Here is a 20,521-nt window from a genome sequence, read left to right on the forward strand (position 1 = left end):
CTTCTTCCTGACCTCTCCACCCCCACCCCCACTCCGGCCTATCACCCTCACCTTCACCTCCTTCCACCTATCGCATTTCCAATGCCCCTCCCCCAAGTCCCTCCTCCCTACCTTTTATCTTAGCCTGCTGGACACACTTTCCTCATTCCTGAAGAAGGGCTCATGCCCGAAACGTCGATTCTCCTGCTCCTTGGATGCTGCCTGACCTGCTGCGCTTTTCCAGCAACACATTTTCAGCTCAGAATTCCCACATAGTCAGCTGAATGATATACAGCACAGTCTTGCCCACCTGAAGGAACATGCCGCATTTTGTACTTTCCGTTAAGTAAAAGGTGGTGAATTAACGCAAAAGTATTGTGAAAGCTCGAGATCTGAAATAAGAACAAAAAATGCTGCAAATACTCAGCAATCTGGCAGCATCTGTAGAGAGAGAAACAGCATTCCAGTTTGATGGCCTATCGTGATGTAATAAATTAATATTTGACTGGGAAGCACTGTTCTTCCAGGGATGCTGCAAGGAGAGGAATGGAAAATCTGTGGGTTTAATTTTGACACGTTCGTGTCATACAAGCAGGAAACAGGAGGAGGTCACTCAACCCTTTCAGCCATTCAATAGATCATGGCTGACTTGATTTTAACTTCAACTCTACTTTGCTCGATCACCTTAAGAATCAAGGATCATTCTACTTCTGCATGAAGATTTTATCTAAAACAGTTTCCTCAGCTATCTAAATGAGTGACCCCTTTTTTTAAAACCATGAGCCCTCGTTCTAGATCCTCCTACAAGAGGAAATATTCTTTCAACACCTACCCAGTCAAGTTTCCTCAAAATCTGATATGTTTCAATTAAATTACTTCTGACTCTTCTAAAGTTCAGAAGATAGAAACCTAGCCTGTCAGCCTTTCCGAGTAAGACATTCCCTCTTTATTGGTACTAACATAGTAAACCTTCTCTGAACGGCTTCTAATGCATTAACCTCTGCCTGTAAGTATGGTGACCAATACTATACGCAGTGCCCAGATGTGGTCTCACCAATGCTCTGTATAATTGAAGCATAACCTCCCTCATCTTGCATTCAATTCTCCTCACAATAAAGCAGACCATATTCAAATGTAACAAGATCTGGACAATATCCAGGCTTGGGGTGACAATTGGCAAGTAAAATTCACACCACACAAATGCTAGGCATTGACTATTTCCAATAAGAGACAATCTAACCATCACCCTTTGACATTCAATGGTGTTACTCTCACTGAATTCCCCATGATCAACATCATGTTTGTTATCATTGACCAAGAAACTCAGTTGGACTTGCCACATAAATACAAGAGCAGGTCAGAGACTGGGTGAATAACTCACCTCCTGACTCTGCAAAGCCTGCCCACCATCTACAAGGCACAAGTCAGGAGTGTAATGGAATATTCATGATTTGTCTGGATGGATGTAGCTTCACAATCTTCAAGAAGCTTGACACCATCCAGGACAAAGCAGCCTACTTGATTGGCACTACGTCCATAAGCATTCATTCCTTCCTCCATCAACAATCTGTAGTAGCAGTGTGTACTATCTAGAAGCACTGCAGTAATTCACCAATGATTCTTAGATGACATTTTTCTAAAACATAACCACTTCCATCTTAAAGGACAAATGCAGCAGATACTTGGGAATATTACCACCTGAATTTCCCCCTCCAAGCCACTCAACATCCTGACTTGGAAATGTATCACTGTTCCTTCAGTCACTCAGCCAATGTCCTGGAGTTCCCTCCCTAAGTGCATCGTGGGTCTACCTACAGTGCATGGATTGCAGCAGTTCAAGAACACAGCTCACCATCACTTTCTCAAGGGCAAGTAGAAAATAAATGCTGGCCAGCCAATAACACTCGCATCCGACAAGTGAGTTAAAACAAAACTCACATTCTATTAGCTTCCCTGCATGTAAACCTTGTACATGCAGTAGGACATCCAGGTTTCTTTGAATTGCAAAGGTCTGCAACCTCTCATCATTTAGAAAATGCACTTCAATATTATTCTTTTTGCCAACATGGACAATTTCACATTTTCCCACATTATACTCCATTTGCCCACTCACTTAACTGATCTATATCCCTTTGTAGGCTCCTTATGCCCTCTTCATAACTCACTTTTCCCCATCTTTGTGTCATCAGCAAATCTAGTTGCCATACCCTCTGTCCCTTCATCTATAAATTGCTTAATTGAAGCCCCAGCACCAACTCCTGTGGCATACCACTTATGATATCCTGCCAGCCCAAAAGAGACCCTTTTATTCCTACTCTCTGCTCTTGTTAGCCAGCCAATCAATCCTCTATCCATGTCGATAGGTTACCCTCAACATCGTGAGGTTTTAGTTTTTGCAATTCCTTTGATGTACACCTTATCAAATGACTTCTAGGAATCTAAGTACAATAAACCCACTCGTTCTCCTTTATTTATAGTACAAGTTATTTATATAAAGAACTGCAATAAATTAGTTAAATATGATTTCTCTTTGCTAAAACTGTGTTGACTCTGCTTGATTATCTTGAACTTATCCAGGTGCCTTATCATACTGTCTTTAATAACAGCTTAACAATAGCAAATGTCCTTACCGAAGGAGACTGACATCCTTAGCTGATCTGGTCTACATGTACCTCCAGATCCACAACAATGTGGTTGACTCTTAACTGTCCTTTGGGTAGTTAGGAATGGGTAATAAATGCCAGACTAGCCTGCGACTCCCACATCCTGCAATTAAAAACAAAAGCTTGTAACATTTTCTCTATGACAAATGTTAAGCTAACTGGCCTTTGGTTGTCTGCTCTCTGCCTCCTAACATTTGGTATTGGACATGTGGAAAAGGATCTAGTCTGAGATTGCCAGATGACACCATTGGATCATATCAGTATATAGAAATCAGCAGGATTCAGTTGCATATCATACTTGGTTCCATTTGACTAAATAAAGAACCATTCCATTTATTTGTAATTTTGACCCGCTATGCTTCAGCAATCCAAGGTGGCTGTAACTTTATTGTTGAATGTTATTTTTCGCAACACGTATCACATTGTCAAATGGTTAGTACAACTTGCTTAGTACATGCATGCAGGATAGGAACACAAGGACAGAATGGATATAAAAATGCAACATTGAAACTTAAGTGGTAAAACAAACAGGAATAATGCGGGAGCATTCAAACAAGTCAAAGATGTGTGGTAACTGCAGCTGAATATAAATGATATCTTGAGGAAAGTACAGAATATAAATACACTGCCTTCGACGGTGCAGTCTATAATTTCTTTGAACAATTTAATTAAATTAGTCAAATGTAATCTTCACAAATCTTTGTTGACAGCTACTAATTAGTCTGAGCTATACCTCTTAAGTGTTTACTAATGTTATCCTTTATTATAGGCTGCAGCAGTTTTTCTACGCCCATGTGAGTATAATCGGTCCAATGCATCTTTTCCCCCTCTTTTGAACAGCTTGAACATGTGTTTTTAACTATAAATTCAAACACATTAGTTTGGAATGTTTGTTTGCTTTTTTTCAATAACCCGAATTTCCCTTTTATTTTCTTTGTTTTGCATCATCGACCTTGGCTCCATCAGTATGCAGGATTGGTGTTTGTCCATCTCTTTTGTGACTGTTGGCAAATTTACTCATTCAATGGATCGACAATATTGACTGGCAGTGGAGAAGAAAAAATAATGGGATTAGGGTGAAATAGGAAAAAATAAGAATATGTATTAAAATCAGAAATAAAATGGACTTCCAGTGATAAAAAGGATAAAGTCATTCAAGGCATGCACAAAAATTCCAACAATATGAAAGGAGAATTAACATATACAGTTTATATCATAGATGTTTCACAATAGTTACATAAAGTCTGATAACCTTTCAGGAAATTCTACTTGACTGCATAAGGCAAGTACTGTATTGCTTTACAGGTAGCTTTGCTGTTAATTTGACATGCCAGATCAATGTTGTCAATGAATGCTGATTTGCAGCCCAGTAATAATATCAGTGACTGAAATAACACAAAGAGCAAAAACAATTGATTAAGTGCCTTTAGAGATTGTTCAAGCTTTTAGCTAAAGGTTGTTCAAAGTTGAGGATGATATGCTCAATTACTCCAGTGTTGAAAGATTGAAGATAATTATTGCTGAGGCTCTTAACATTTCATGCTTCATCTAACAGGCATTGAAATGCACCATTAGTTTAAAGTAAAATTAGTATATGCTTATGATTAAGGAAAGCAATATCAAAATACAGGTTAGACACTTGGTAATTAAAAGTTAAAATGTAAAGAAATCATTCACTTCTGTTACTCTGTTAATCAAGGGGAGGGTGGTGGTGAATTTAACATTGGAAACAAACTGTGCAATGGATGAATCTGTTACATCATCTCCCATCTGCCTTGTGGTGCCCAAATTGCTTTGAGACTTGAATGTTTACTTGAATGAATGAATGGCAAATGCAGAGGTCTGATTGATAAAGGGTGTAGGAAATACATCAGTTTCTATGTAAAGCTGTCCAATTGCCCCGGTCTGGGAATAGGACAGTGATTGGTCAGTATTGATGTAAGTCAATGTGGCGGGGGGGTGTACAAATGGGCCATTGAAGTATTTTTGAGAGACATTCCATAAGGTAGAAAGGTAGAAGTAAGCTCTTTAGCACATTAAATGTGCTCCGTCATTCATGAGATCACAGCTGATTTGATAACCCTCAACATCACTTCCCTGCCTTGTCCCTTATCCTTTGATTCTCTTACTAATTAAAGTTCTGCCGATCTCAGACTTGAATATACTTAATGAAACAATCTCAATAGCTTTCCATGGTAAAGAATTCCACAGATTCACAGGTGTTTGAGGGAAGAAATTACTCCTCATCTCTGTCTTAAATTTTAACAGTTTAACAGAGCGGCGAGGAGACAAGGTTGAGTGAAGCAAGGGCTGCCAGGAAGGCTAAGTTTTCCCACTTAAAAAGGGACTTACCTCGGGAGTCGGGCCTCCATTTTAACAAAATGGCGAGAAGAGAAGGGAGTGAAGGGCTTGTTCCTGGGCTGTAAATGTTCTTTGTTCTTTGTTCTTTGCAAATTTATGACTCCTTATTCTGAAATTATACCATCTAGTCCTACACTGTTCTGCAAGAAGGTAAAAAAACCTTTCTGTATCCAATGTATCCAACCTGTCAAGTCCTCTAAGAATCTTATATATTTCAATAAGATCGCCTCTCATTCTTCTACATTCCAAGGACAGGTCCAAGCTACTCAACCTCTCCTCATAAGACTGTCCCTCATACCTGGTATCAGCTAGTGAACCTTCTCTGGACTGTGATAAAGGGCCCAAAAACTGTGTTCCAGCTGTGGTCTGATTAGTGCTTCATTTGGTTTTATACCCCATTTCCTTTGAAATAAAGGCCAACATTCCATTTGCTTCCCCTGTTACCACATTTCCCCTCGGATCAGCAATGCAAAAATAATGGATGGGAATTACATTGGATTGCATTTTGTATTAAAACTATAACTCCCAGTTGAAATTGGCAGCTGCTCTGGACACTTGTCAAGTCAACCCTGATTTCTTACTCATCAGGGGATTTGCCAATATAGCTGCAAATTATTATGCTTCCTCAAAGTGGAGTCCTTGAAAATAGGTTGTATATGGCTCAAAAAATGATAAGATGCTCCAATTTGGTCGTTGCGATACTAATTTGAAGGAAGAAGCTGAATGTTGGTGTGTAATTCACCGATGAGTGGCCTGATAAAGCTAGTTCACTCCATTGTCCTGCTGTGCTACAATAAAAGAGAGTAAAAACGACAATAAGCTTCAGATGGCAAATCAAATTTGTGTTTGCAGTAGAAGATGTCACAGTAATTTTATGCTGACAGGTAAGATGGGACCCTATCAGCATAATAAATAGGGACCAGCCCATCATGATTAAAGGCAACTTTCTAACAACATCCCTGCTTCTAACTCTCTCCTCTACTACATTTATGGGGAGCTTTAAAAACTGTTCATTCTGGTTGAGAAATCTAGGGTTGGGGAGGCAACTTGTCCATAGTCAATCTTTCTTGTGTTCAAGGCTATTTTCTCTTTAAAACACATGAGGACACCTTCTAATTGCTATGAGATCCAACAATGGTGAATATCACACAAATAGTAATACAGTAATGTTGAGCATGTGAAGATACAAATCAAGAAACATCCTTTTGGTGAAGGCTGAGATGTAAAGATCTTCCATGAAAATACCTTCAATTTGTTGATAAATGATTCAAGTTCCCTCAAAAATGAGTTGTAAGATGGTTTAAGGCACAAATATATATAGTTCAGTACAATTTTGGGTTGTGTACATGGCATGACTTAGCTCGACTGACCTGGAAAAGTCATCACATTTCCTGCAGGACCAAGCCGGTCAGGAGGCTGTTGAGGTAACATTTACTGCCATTTACTGCTGGGACCATCTCCTTTCTTTGTGCCTGGACAATTTCCTTCAACAGACTTTAACACTGCATCTCAAAAAAGGTCTCCTTCCACATTCCAAATTTGGTTTAACAGTGCCTCTCTGGAAAACTCAACCAGTATGTGGCTTAGCTGAAACCCAATAGACATTACTTCTGCTCTTCATAAAGATTGCAATCACCTCTCATTCTTCTACGTTCCAAGTACAGGTCCAAGCTACTCAACCTCTCCTCATAAGGCTGTCCCTCATACCTGGTATCAGCTTGTGAACCTTCTCTGGACTGTGTAATATATCTTTCCTTAGAAAAAGGGCCCAAAACTGTGTTCCAGCTATGGTCTGACTAGTGCTTTATTTGGTTTTATACCCTTTTTTATACTCCATTTCCTTTGAAATAAAGGCCAACATTTCGTTTGCTTTCCCTATTACCAACTAAACCTGGATACTAGCTTATTTTGACAAGGACTGTCAAATCCCACTGTTTATCGGACAGAAGTTATCCTCCAAAATATCAGGAGCTCTCAGTTGGGTCAGGAACACCAGTAAGCATTCAGCAAAAACATATGAATTAAGAAAATCCATTAAAACATTTGCTGGTGTGAGTAACATCGTCTGCCCACTTCTGATGTCTGCATAAAATCTAGGTTCCAGTCTCAGTATTAAAATGTTTTAAATCAATCTGTTAAGGAGTGTTACAACACACCTTTGGTGGGACTTGAACTGAGGCCTCCTGGCTCAAAGGTATGGAGCTTACCACTCTACCACCATCACTCTCAAGATTAAACATCCCAGATCTAACATGTGACAGCTGGAACAGGGAGTAATGTCCTCCTATGTCAACAACACCCTTTGCCCTTAAGTTACTGCAGCGTCTGTTTTCCATACCAGCCATTCCCGGGACAGTTCTCGATAAAATAGGCAATTATTATTACACTGGGACAGTTTGAAACCTTGTCATCATCATTGTCCACCAGCAGACAGTCTGGGATAGATATAAATTTTAGTGAAATGTTATTGGTCAGCAAACACCACCTTCCCCAGTATTGTAATGAGCATATCACCAGGGCTTTATATTTAATGAGAGCAGTAAGATAATTCATTTTATTTGTATTTATTCAGATCAATTAAGTTATACATATGCATTAGGTCAGTGTTCTTGTCTTTCTCACTGATATCCCCACACCCACCCACCCCACTCTGTTGCCCTACTCTCAAAGAAGAAATGACTTTTCAGAGCATGGACAAATCACTATGACCTTACCATCCAGGAGGATTGTTCCATCAAATGCTTCATTACACGAAGCAGCATGAGCCAAGTAATTCGGAACAGAAACCCCTTGCAGCTATATTTCAATTGGACAGAAATCAGCATGAAACACAGGTTCCTTTTGTTCCAGTTTGCCACAGTTTGGATGGACTACACTTCACATTGGCGACCAAAATTGGGCTGATTTGAGAGCTGCAGTAGTTCCTAATGAGCAGAGCGCCTGGGGCTTTGTAGTCTGTTGAGCCTACATTCCAGAGTCTTTCCATGGGAATGCCTGTAATCTCTCAGGTGGGTTCCTTCAGCAACTCCAGATTAATGAGCGTTCACAAATTAATCAGTTTATGACACAACTACCTTTGTCATCCCTGCCAATGACATGGCTGCAATAAGCTCTTTAAAATAATTAAGATTTAAACATCCCTTATTTTCAAGCAAATTCTAAGCTATTTTTGAAACATTAAACCATCTGACGAAACATTCTTCAATTATCTAATAATTGTAGCCAGTAACAGCTTAATTGCAATTGTGTTGCAACAGACTTCCACTAAAATTATTTTAAAATTAGCCCATGTATCGGTAATTTTATGAAACTGAATTGTATTAAAGATCACAAAATAAAACTAAGTGGAAACATTTGCCCTTAAGTTCAATAGGGTTTTTCTCAGGATTCTGTATGATGGGAGACTGACCAGAACCCTGGAGAAATGTAGCACATGAGCAAGTAGTAACTCCATATACCTTCAAAGGCAGCCTACATAAAGCAACTCTGTTGTATAAATAAAATGGAGACTCATCAGAATTTTCTTCGGCAACTAGCATTGCCCACATCATGTGAACAAATAAAATATCAATCTCCAGGACAAGTAGGGCATTCTCACTTTCAGGAAAGTTTGCTGTGGTCATCAGCATTTTATTTTGCCTCTTTTTCTTTGCAATTTTAGCCAAGTATTAACGACATGGCTGAGCTAATATCTTAACGATTTTTCTAAAGCAGACCTGAAAACATGCAACATTAAGGAAACATAACTGTTTGTTGGCTTAACTGTCTGGTTAGATATGGTGTTTCACATGAGTATACGTACAAACAAGGAACTACAGTAGGCCGCTTGGTCCTTCGAGCCCTGATTTTAACCACAACTCTATTCTGTATGTCTGGTGTTTTCATGATTCTCTGGAAATATGGGCTCTCTGCATCAGAGTCAACAACTATTCCACAATTGTGACTGAGTCAAAGTGTCCTGAAATAATGGTAAACAGGTGCCTCACAGCGCCAGAGATCCGGGTTCAATTCCCACCTCAGGCGACTGACTGTGTGGGGTTTGCACGTTCGCCCCGTGTCTGCGTGGGTTTCCTCTGGGTGCTCCGGTTTCCTCCCACAGTCCAAAGATGTGCACGTCAGGTGAATTGGCCATGCTAAATTGCCCGTAGTATTAGGTAAAGGGGTAAATGTATGGGAATGGGTGGGTTACGCTTCGGCGGGTCGGTGTGGACTTGTTGGGCCGAAGGGCCTGTTTCCACACTGTATGTAATCTAATCACTGAGTTCTATCTTTATTGACTTAAAATGCCATAGATCCTGTTGTAGTCTCCTACCACAGCTCCAATAGGAAAGTAGCTGACAAATACTCAAAATGGCTTTTTATGCAGCCCACCTTCTCATTTTTTCTGGGGGTTCTCTATGAGAGCTACAATTTCAGCAATTGGAAGAACCAACTCAGAAATCCAAAGCCATGTCCTTTTCAGTAAAATATTGGAAATACTGAAATACTTTAATGGCTTTGAAATAGGAAATTTTCCTCAAGTTTCTTATTATTTCAATTGCAAAGGTGTATTAACAAATACAATCAATCAGTTATTTGGAAGCTTCCCATACCAGTTAATGTTCCATTTACAGTTTTATTTTCCCTTCCTGAGGTATGGCCCCCATTGTAGGCCCCTTCTACCTTTGGTAGCATGATACCTATTTTATAAGACAATGATTCTGAAAGGTTAATATTGGAGACTGAATTAGGCTCTACTCAATCTATTGATATCTCATAGTCCTGCGTGTTAAATCAAGAAGTCCAGTTCTAGATCTCGATAGGGTCAGATGCGTCATTGCTGACTCATGATAAACTTTGCAAATTTGCCGAACTAACCAATGTAACTTGTAGACGGTGCTATCAATGAATAATCTACATCTTGTTATTAAGACCTGTGGGTTTTCTTCTTACGATTTATTAGTGCTTCATCATCCACCACTGTAAATCGAACTGTCCATTTAACCAAATATGGAAAGGATTATTGGTGGCAATACTCTACTTCAACTACAAACCCCTAGTGCCTGGAAGTATAACATGGTGATCCATTTAGTGGCTATTGCTTTAACGCCACAAGTTAACAATGGTGAAAATAATATGGGCGACATGGTGGCACAGATGGGCAACATGGTGGCACACATGGGTGACACAGTGGCATAGTGGTTAGCACTGCTGCCTCACAGCGCCAGAGACCCGTGTTCAATTCCCGCCTCAAGTGACTCTGTGTGGAGTTTGCACATTTTCCCCATGTCTGCATGGTTTCCTCCGGGTGCTCTGGTTTCCTCCCACAATCCAAAAATGTGCAGGTTAGGTGAATTGCCATGCTAAATTGCCCATAGTATTAGGTGAAGGGGTAAATGTAGGGGAATGGGTCTGGGTGGGTTCCGCTTCGGCGGGTCGGTGTGGACTTGTTGGGCCGAAGGGCCTGTTTCCACACTGTAAGTAATCTAATCTAATCCTATTTGACTCAGAAAAAGATTCATAAAGACATGTCAGTTTGTCACTTTAAGAATACTACTGGATAACTGAGGAGTCCAATTCTAGATCCAGATCCAGATAGGGTTAGATGCATCACTTCTGGCCGTGAATAGTCTTTGTAATTATACCTAACAAGCTAATGTAATGTGTATCAATTGCCATAACACAGTAAACTATGTTGGGCTGTTAAGGCAAGTGTCTCCCTTTGTTCAAACTCACTGGTGGTTCGTCATCTAATATCATTAATATCATTAGACTAAGTATTGATAGAAGGCTAGAGAGCTCTTATGTTATAATGCTAGTTTTCGCTGTCTGGAGGAAGGTGATCTAGGTTCACATCCTATCTGCTCCATGGGTACGTCAAAACAACCCTGAACCGGTCAAATAGAAAATAACTCTATGCCTGACATTTGTTGAACTATGAGAAATAGTCATGTTCATATTACGGGGAATCTTTGAGATAAAATAAAGACTTGGAGGGAGGATGGAGAGTTCTTGTTTTGCAATGGTAGTGTCACTACCTCGAGGCCAGGAGACCTGTGTTCAAGATCTGCTCCAGACATGTGTCACAATGTGTCTGAACAGATTGTTGAAAAATATCTGTAAAGGAAAATAGGTGGCAGCTCTCCAACCCAGCCACAGGCTCTTAGTAGTTAGTCGCACAGACATACATAAATACCCACTACTGCACTAGATATCTTAAAGACAAACACTGAAGCCACCTTGCGAAAGGTCATCATTTTCACTTCCAGACAGCAGAGTAGCAGATGATGACTGTTGCCAAGAAAAGAGCCTATCCTGCGGCAAACTAATTCCCAAAAGGAAGGAAGACCGTACAGGAAGAGGCCACTGGCTGTAACATGTTCTCATTCCTTTTGAAAAATTAATTCCAGGGTTCCTCAGCAATCTAGAAGAGGCAGAGAATGAGAAATTTGAGGGCCTAATAAAAGGTGCAAATGTGTGAGCAATTTGCCTGCCTTTGTTTTCATACATAGGAGCCAGAGTAGATAATTCGGAAACCTCAAGCTTATTCTGCTATTCAATTATATCATAGCTGATCTGTATCTTTATTCCATTTAACCACCTTGATTCCATAACTCTTAATGCTTTTATCTAGGGTCAATTAACTCAGCCTTAACAGCTTTTGTGGGAGAGAGTTGAAGATTTACATTAATCACACTTTTATTCATTGCATCCACATCAGAATTAACATCAATTCCTTCTCCATCATTGCACAGAAAGCAATCTGACATGTCATTACCATCAGACTGCATTTTAATACTTGTCGCACCTCAATTTCTCCAGTTATTTCACATGGCACCATCAGAAAAAAGACATAAGGCTATTGAGAAAGCAGGAATATTAGCATCATTTTCTTCCAGCAATGCTAAAGGAGCCTTTAATTCAGTGAGAATCCTGAGATAATTCAATGTAGATCCTGCGATCAGACACTGAGTAGGAAAGACATGACTCTGGAAGCTGTGTACAACAGAGTTTTCCATCTTATGCTGCTTGAATCTCAATGACACCTCTTAGCTCTTTGGTTATTGATGATTTGATCTGACCTTTATCCAATTGAAAGTTCACATTTAATTACAAACATTATTCCACTATTACAATTACAATTATCATTATAATTATAATGGAGTAGTTTTTTCCCCCTCTTCATTCAATTGCAGTGTGAAGTTTTGGCTCAATTCTGCTTAATGGTTTTGGAAAGGTAATGTATCCTGACCCTAAAGAAAAGCTTCTTTTTTCTTTTGTTCGGTCCAAACAATATAATCAAATATTCCAGTTGAAGGAGAGGTGAATGAGTTGGTGGGGAAGAATAAGGGAATATTTTGACCCAGAACCACAGTTGACCCCAGGTGACAAACATAACATTCAAAGAAAATGAACACTACACACATCAGAACATCAATATAAGCACACTAGTGTTTAAGAATGTGGTGCTGGAAAAACACAGCAGGCCAGGCAGCATCCGAGGAGCAGGAGAATCGACATTTTGGCCATAAGCCCTTCAGAAGGGCTTATGCCCGAAACGTCGATTCTCCTGCTCCTCGGATGCTGCCTGGTCTGCTGTGTTTTTCCAGCACCACATTTTTCAACTCTGGTCTCCAGCATCTGCAGTCCTCACTTTCTCCACACTAGTGTTTAACCATTATCTCACACTTTTAAACCTTTAACTCTGGAATACACAATTTTTCATGGAGGTAATTTTGTCTGATTTACATTCCAGAATATCTGTTTCACATTTCAAAGTACTTAGATCATGCTTTTCTTACAGGCTCTGAGGTAAATTTTCATCTTTAACACTGTCAGCAAAGATGTTTTGCAGACTAGACTTGCAAACAATAAATGCAGGCACGCCCTTCCGATCATTTTACTTCCATTCATTTTAATGAGGAGCAGGCTCTCAAACTCAAGGTTTGCACATTCCTTGAACCAAAATTCTAGATGGTGTAAGGCTAGATGCATGCACCTAATATTGAGACATCTCAAAATCTCCACGCAGGCTTTTGGCTCACTTGTGTGATGAAACAACAGGCAGCCTCTATATCTATGCATTTTCTTGTTCAGCTAATAGATATCTTTGTCTTGCAGCCTGCTATATCTGTTGATAGATTGCTTCAATTGGTGAATGATCTTGCATGAGATTACTTTCATGCAATCTCACTTCTACAATTACCTTTCTGATGACCTGCTGCTGAGTTGCATGCTCATAGAACCAATGCCTCGAAAGTTCTGCAGAGGTTGTGCTGTTATCTGACTCTGACACTAGCATTGACACTGGATGGAAACTGGGGAAATCCCCTACGGAAATTTGGGTTCAATGATCCAGAATCGATTACTCCAAGTGCACATTTTTGCCATTGTCAGATGGGCCACTGCAAGTTCAGCAAAAACCACAGTGAGATGTGCAAATGGGTTTCCGCTGATCAGCCAAAGCTGTGGCAGGCCAACTGGGGATCCACTGAGGAAATGCTTAGTTTCTGAGAATGTTTCAGCCATACCTTCGTGTGTAGACCTCTCGCTCTGAGTCTGAGGTTGTGGTTTTTAGCTTCAGCACCAATTCCATCTATAACTTCAGCACAGTATTCAGGAAGTGCTACACTATCAGAGGATCTGTCTTTCAGATGAGACATTAAACTGAGAACTATTTACCGTCTGAGATGGATGTAAGAGATCAATGAGCCATTTTTGTATAACACGGGAGTTATTCTTGGTGTCATGGGCAATATTTATCCCTTAACCTACACCAAAAACTATCTGTTCATTCTGAAATCTTGCAAATCAGCTTTCTTCATTCCTACATTAACACAGTGACCAGACTTAAAAAGTATTTAATTACCTGGAAAGAGCTTTAGGACACCCTAAAGACCTAAACGTTGTCATAAAGATTCTGTTCTATTGTTCTTTAATTGTGGTTTTCTACTAAAAGATCATGGACCATCATTATTTAAACATCTTTGTGAAATTAATACATGTGCTTTTTGCATTTACAAATATGTCTGTGTCATGTTTAATGACTTATCCATGAATTCTTGGCATGATGGCTGCAAAGATTTGGTGCTACATGTTGTTTCGATACCAAAATACTGACTGTGCCATGGACACAGACTGACATCATCTTGGTAAGGACACAGAAATAGAAGGCTATACAGGAAAAATGCAGGGTGTAACATTGGTTTGAAGCCAATACTGCTATTTTTGCTTTTGCTGCTCCAGCCAACATTGCTCTTAAACGTATGCGACTGAACCTGTGGTCATTCAGCATCAAATCAATATCAGGGCATTAGACTGTGTCACTTTGCTTCTGCTCTAGTCTCTCAATTCTTGAGTCACCACAGCAAGCCAGACAATAACTGAGGGACAGCAAGGGCCATTTGCTTATCACTTGACTCATGGTTAAATGCTGCAGCCCAACCACACATGAAGAGTATATATTGCTGCCCATGAAATATGCCACTTAGATTGTTGAAGCAATGATTCATCAGCTTGGACTGTTGGAATGGGTGGAGGTGTGGTTGTGATGAATTGGAGCTTTCTTGCATTTACTTGAACTTGTGTCTGGTCTGCTGAATCCTCCACAACCTGGAGGCACAGGAAGGAGCTGCGGAGGAAGAAGAAATGGATGAAGAGTAAAGGGAGGAGCAGGAGGAGGAGAAAGACGATGACTGGGGGAAGGTAGGAGGTAACCAGCACATCACCTTTCCATCCGGGTTGCTTGGTTGCCGTACTTGAGTACAATTTCACTGAACGAGATGCGTATTCCACAATAGTCATGTACCTTCCCTTTACTGTCACTGACATTCAGTTAGCCATAATGCTGAAATGAAAGCCACCACCCAATAAGAGCCAGGTTGGAGCTGGATCCTTTAATAATGATATCAAGCTTCTGGCCAGTTCTGCCAACCAACCAAGCTTTCCTCCTTGCCTGCTCATCAACCTTTGTTTTGGCTGCCCTATTGAAGCCTTTATTTGCAGTAGAACTCATGAGTGACCAGGTCCTCCAGAGATCTGGTACCATTGCTATTCTAATCTCTTGCACTGGCTGCAGACCACCTACACCCAATATCTCATCCTTGTTAGATTCCAATTTCATATACACACTGAAGTATACGCATAGTGGAAGTGTCTGAGATGGTAACTATGAATGTGAGATCAAGTGGTGTTACTTCATTTTCAGTCTCTTGTTCCGTTTGCGTTTCAGGCTCCTGTACTGGTGTTTGTTCAAGTAATAGTTCATTGGCATCTGCAAAGGTAAAGATGAATGGAAAGGTTGGGTGAAGGAAGTGTTGCAAGGCAAGAGGTGCACAGCTTTGACATGTCTAAAAAGGAAGTAAGTGTGAGAAGGTGAATTAGATAGAATATACAATCCTCCTTTGTGGTTCCACCTTCATTCTTAGCCACAGAATAAGCTGTGGCCATTCCAAGTAAGACCAGCATTACCTCCTCCATGAAGGTAATGACATGCAAGCATGTCCCCACCACTGAGATCCTGATAACTTTTGTTGTGCACCATCTTGTCCTGAAAGATAATGGAAAATGTGCCAATGAGTGCAGCTGTAATCACTTTGGTTACATGCCACTATCATCTAAATTAGCAAGTTGTGTTGAATTTGCATGGTGCCCACATTATCACAAACAGGCATGGGTTAATCACACATTGCAATCTGCAGACCCCGTTTTTACCAAGTAAATGATCATATTCATTATTTTGTGTAAGATGGATTCTTCATTCTAAACTTGAACCACTTGTTACTGAGGGAAAGGGGTCACTTGGCTGAACAACTGCTTTGTGATACTAACAGCATGGGTTCAATTCAGGATTCTCTTCTCAACCTGTCCCTTGCCTGAGCTGTGGTGAGCCTCTGGTTAAGCTGCCATCAGACATCTCTCTTCTGTGAGAGAGGAGCCATATGATCCAGTGGGACTATGGCAACTTCGTCTTTTACTTTAGAGTGCAAAATGTGAAAGATTGAGTAGTTTCCTGACACTGACCTCCTCAAACCTATGAATGTATTGGAGGAGAAATTTCACTTCTGTGAAGACTACACTACAATATTCTGCCTAATGTGAATTTCACTGATACATAGCTATTCATTCACAAAGGCTAATTCTGTTTGGCTGCTCAGTTTCACCGTGTCCTGCTTAATATTCTGCTGCAAATTTCAGTACACAGTAACATGTCACCTGACCATACATGGCCAATATTCAAATGCTCCTACTCTGACCCCACAACCCTATCAGTGAAGGATCACAATTTTATGACTATATCAGAGGGGTTTTTTTTTGCTGTCTGCGATTTTAAATTCTGGCATCATTGAACAAGTTTCCATTACATTCAATCTACTTGGAATTGTAATGAAATTAGTTTTAATAATGGAGAATAGTAGATGATTGCAATTTGTAACCACATTGCAGCATTAAGACAATAAACAATAACCTGCTGTTCACTCTCCCCTTGGTGAATAACAGTCTGTTAATTGATGTCACTAACTTTTCAGTGCATTAGTGCACTATTTAAAAAGTTTCCATGTGGGAGATATTAGCTCAATGAATGTGTAGTTAGCATATAAAAGTTAGAGCATTTGCCAGTTCTCTTGCTAATGTCTCTCCATTGGAACTGCACACTGTAACTGAATTCCAATGGCTAGATTGAAGAACTAGTTCTCTGTCAACATATCATTTGCAAAGAAAAATGGCAATTTATTGAGGATAGCACAACACCAACCTGTATTTATGAAATGGCAACAGTTTTTAACACCACTGTGCCCAAATTTTCACCTCAAAGAGTACATTTTTTTCTCCAATATGTTTGCACACTTCTGGTGTTAGATGCATCAGCATCATTTTGGTGAGAGTATTTGCACGTGGCGAGCATCGGTCAGAAATATGCAGACTCAGCAATTTGTGGTGTAAATCAGCATGTAACACTCTTTGGTGTTAGAACTCCCATTGTGCCTTTCCTTAAATTTGCACAGTTGAGGACACACTCAGCCAGAAGAAAAGACATCTCCCATCTCCAAGCCAAAGCTATTAAAATGGATCCATATTGCATCATAATTCACTGTTCTAGCTTGTGCTTGAGCTCCCTTCGGCTTCAAGCTGAACACCTCCTCCAGCCAGCATCTACTTCCTACCCATTGAAGAGGTTGTAGGTGGAGATCCAGTCCTAGCCGTGCCCTTCACCAGTACATGTACAAGATTGGTAGCTACACAATAATGTGGAAAATTGTCAAGGTATTTCTGTTTGCACGGAACAGGACCTATCCAACCTGGCCAATTGATGATCTTGCAGTCTATTCCTGATCATTAACAAAATGACAAAAGGTGTCATTGACAGCACCATCAAAAGTTACCTATTCAGCAGTAAACTGCTCACTGACACTCACTTTAGATCTTTCAAAACCTCGCAGCACCTGAACTCAGTGTAGCCTTTGTTCAAACATGGACAAGAGAGCTAAATTCCAGAGATGATGTAAGACTGACTGTCTAGACATCAAGACCAGATTTTACTGACTGTTGCCATCAAGGAGCTCTAGCAAAACTGGTGTTAATTGGAATCTGGGGTAATCTCTCCGCTGGTTAGTGTCAAACCTGGCACATTTGAAGATGGTTGTGATTATTGGGGTCAGTAATCACAGCTCCAAGGCATCTCTGCAGGAGTTCCTCAGGGTAGTCTCCTCAGCCCAACATCTTCATCTGCTTCACCAGTAACCTTCTAACTACCATGAGATCAGAAATGGTGATGTTCACTGACGATTACACAATATTCAGCATCATTCGTAACTTCAGACACTGAAGCAGCTCATTTCTATAAGCAGCAACATGTGTTCAATATCCAGATTTGGGTTGATAAGTGATAAGTAACATTCACGCTACATCACTGCCGGGCAATGACTATTTCCAATAAGTGAGAATCTAACCATCACTCCTTGATGTTCAATGGCATTATCACTGCTGAATCAACATCCTTCACGGTTACTATCAATCAGAAACTGAATTGGACCACCATGCACAAACTGCTACAAGAGTAGGACAGAGGCTTGTAATTCTGAGATGAGTATTTCTCTGACTATCTAAAGCCTGTGGATGACCGGAAGGCACAAACCAGGAGTGTATTAGAATACTATCCACTTGTCTGAGTTGACTGTAGCTCAAACAACACATTAGACAACTACAGAGTAAAACAATCTATCACATAGAACACCTTATTCCCTCCACCACCAGTACGTATCATCTACAAAATATACCAGAGCAACTTGCGAAGCCCTCGCTGATTATACAGTTCAAATCTGCAAACTTTACCAGTTAGAAAAACAAGACTAGTAGATACATTAGAACATACGCCTTCCTGACATTGAAATGTATTACTGTCACTTCATTGTTGCTGAGTCAAACTCCTGCAGCTTCCTCCTGTCCTCCCTAGGCAAACATGCACCAGATGGACTGTATGTTTCAAGACAGGCTCACCACCAACTTCACAAGGGCAATTAGGGATTGGAACAAATTCTGACCTAGTCAGCAACACTCATGTCCCAATGATTAATCAAACAAAAACTTTACCTTCAAAAGTAACTGCAAACATTGAGAAAATGAATTCAAATGAATAGTAATGGTTGGAAAAATGTTATCATTAGCAAAATTGAACCTTTCTTTTTAAAAATCTTAGACTTTTGACTGTGGGATAATATTCTTTAGGACAAACATACAAGTGGCAATCCACTACATAAGGAGAACATGCTGCTGCATTATCCTATCCAAATGTACCAAACAGAAAGCCAATTGGACAGGTTAACTTATTTTTTTCACTCCCGACAGATGCTGCTCAATTTGCTGAGTATTTCCAGAGTTTTTTGATTTCATTTCAGATTGCAACGACATTTCAATTGCATGAATTGCATGTACCAGTCTTAATAACTCATTTTGTTTCCACGAAACAAGTAACAAAGAGAAATATTTCTAAAGCATTTTGCACTGCTTGAAGTTGAACTCTTTCCAGATGTCCTGACCTCCTCCTTTCCATCGCCTTTTACAAACTAATGAGAATCAGTTGAAATACCCAATTGAATCAATCGGATATTCTATCAAGCCCAGATGTGCCAGTCTCTGGATGGTCGGAGACCAAAACTATCCTGAAAGACTCACATCAAGATTATTTGGAAGTCACAATGCACTTACCAATACCTGGATATACGTTTAAGTACATGTTCCTGCCATTTGACCAAGTATTGCCTTTAAAGATAAACTTTTCCCAGAAACCTATGTTTGGAGGACCATATTGCACATCATATTGCAACCTGACTAATCCCAGGTGATTATCTGGGAAGATTAAGTTTTCAATGGGAAACTACTTTGTATCTGGAAACCTCTGACAACTGAGTTACAACTAGCATCATCAGAGAGACCCAACCTACTTATTTTAGTAGTTACCCAGGAAGAGTTAGTGAATTAAAACCTGCTCTAATTCCTGACTAACTATAAAATTGACCTACTACAAAAGTACACAGAATCTCCAATCACTGATACATCTGTGGATCCCTGACCACCACCTGATCACTCCAAACAATAAACTGACCAATGTCCAACCTTCAACCCTACACTATTACCCTTGGACACCTGAGCACCCTGCCAAACCCTCCCCCACAGACACTTGACCCCACCCCACAGACACCCAACTGACAAAGAGACCCCGACCCCACCCCACCCCAACTCTTTATCCCCTCTGTGTCCTCAAATGCCCTTCCCTTATACCTGCCTACCTTATGGCTCCCTACTCCCACTTCCGTGATTCCTGAACCCTTCATCCATCTGATAACCTACCCCCTTCACTGAGTTACTTTCTTTCACTACCTGTCAAAGTGACTTTGTGTCCTGCTAACATAGAATATGGCAGCCACTGCTGTAAAAAGGAGGGTGTGGTTTGTGTGACCATCCCCTCTGCTGCTGTCTGCCTGGTTCACTCAACTGCCTCCACTATCGAGATTCCTGCCTCAATGGTCCAGCTGGAAAACTCCAGGTAAGAGAAGTGAGTAATTTATTGTCTGCGACTCTAACCCAGACTAAAAAATTTGGACCTATGGAATTTTCTGATTATATACTGGTGGGTGAGGTGCTTTTTTCCCTGCCAGCCAATCATCTGACTATTTTAATTCATCTATTAATTCATTTGGCACAAAATGCAGCAAATTTCAGTTGGAGCTTCAAATAAATCCAGCCCTTCAATAACTCTAACTTCAAGCATGTATTTTCATTTTGTTTCATTATTTATAAAGATCCTTTGCAAATACAAACTATACATGTACAACAGATTGTCCAATGAATATTACATCAGCTGACATGGCTTGGTGCTGTCACAAGATGGAGTATAACCTCAGCCTGGTGAATAATCATTGAGCTCCACTCACTCAGTGTTAATGCTGAGATCGTAACAAAATTGGAAATATTCTTCCTTTGATTTAGCATATGCATGGTAGAGTAGAGGTTAATTGGTAAGCAAAATAATTATTTGGGAT

The sequence above is a fragment of the Chiloscyllium plagiosum genome, chromosome 3, assembly GCF_004010195.1.
Source record: "Chiloscyllium plagiosum isolate BGI_BamShark_2017 chromosome 3, ASM401019v2, whole genome shotgun sequence".
NCBI classification, from domain to species: domain Eukaryota; kingdom Metazoa; phylum Chordata; class Chondrichthyes; order Orectolobiformes; family Hemiscylliidae; genus Chiloscyllium; species Chiloscyllium plagiosum.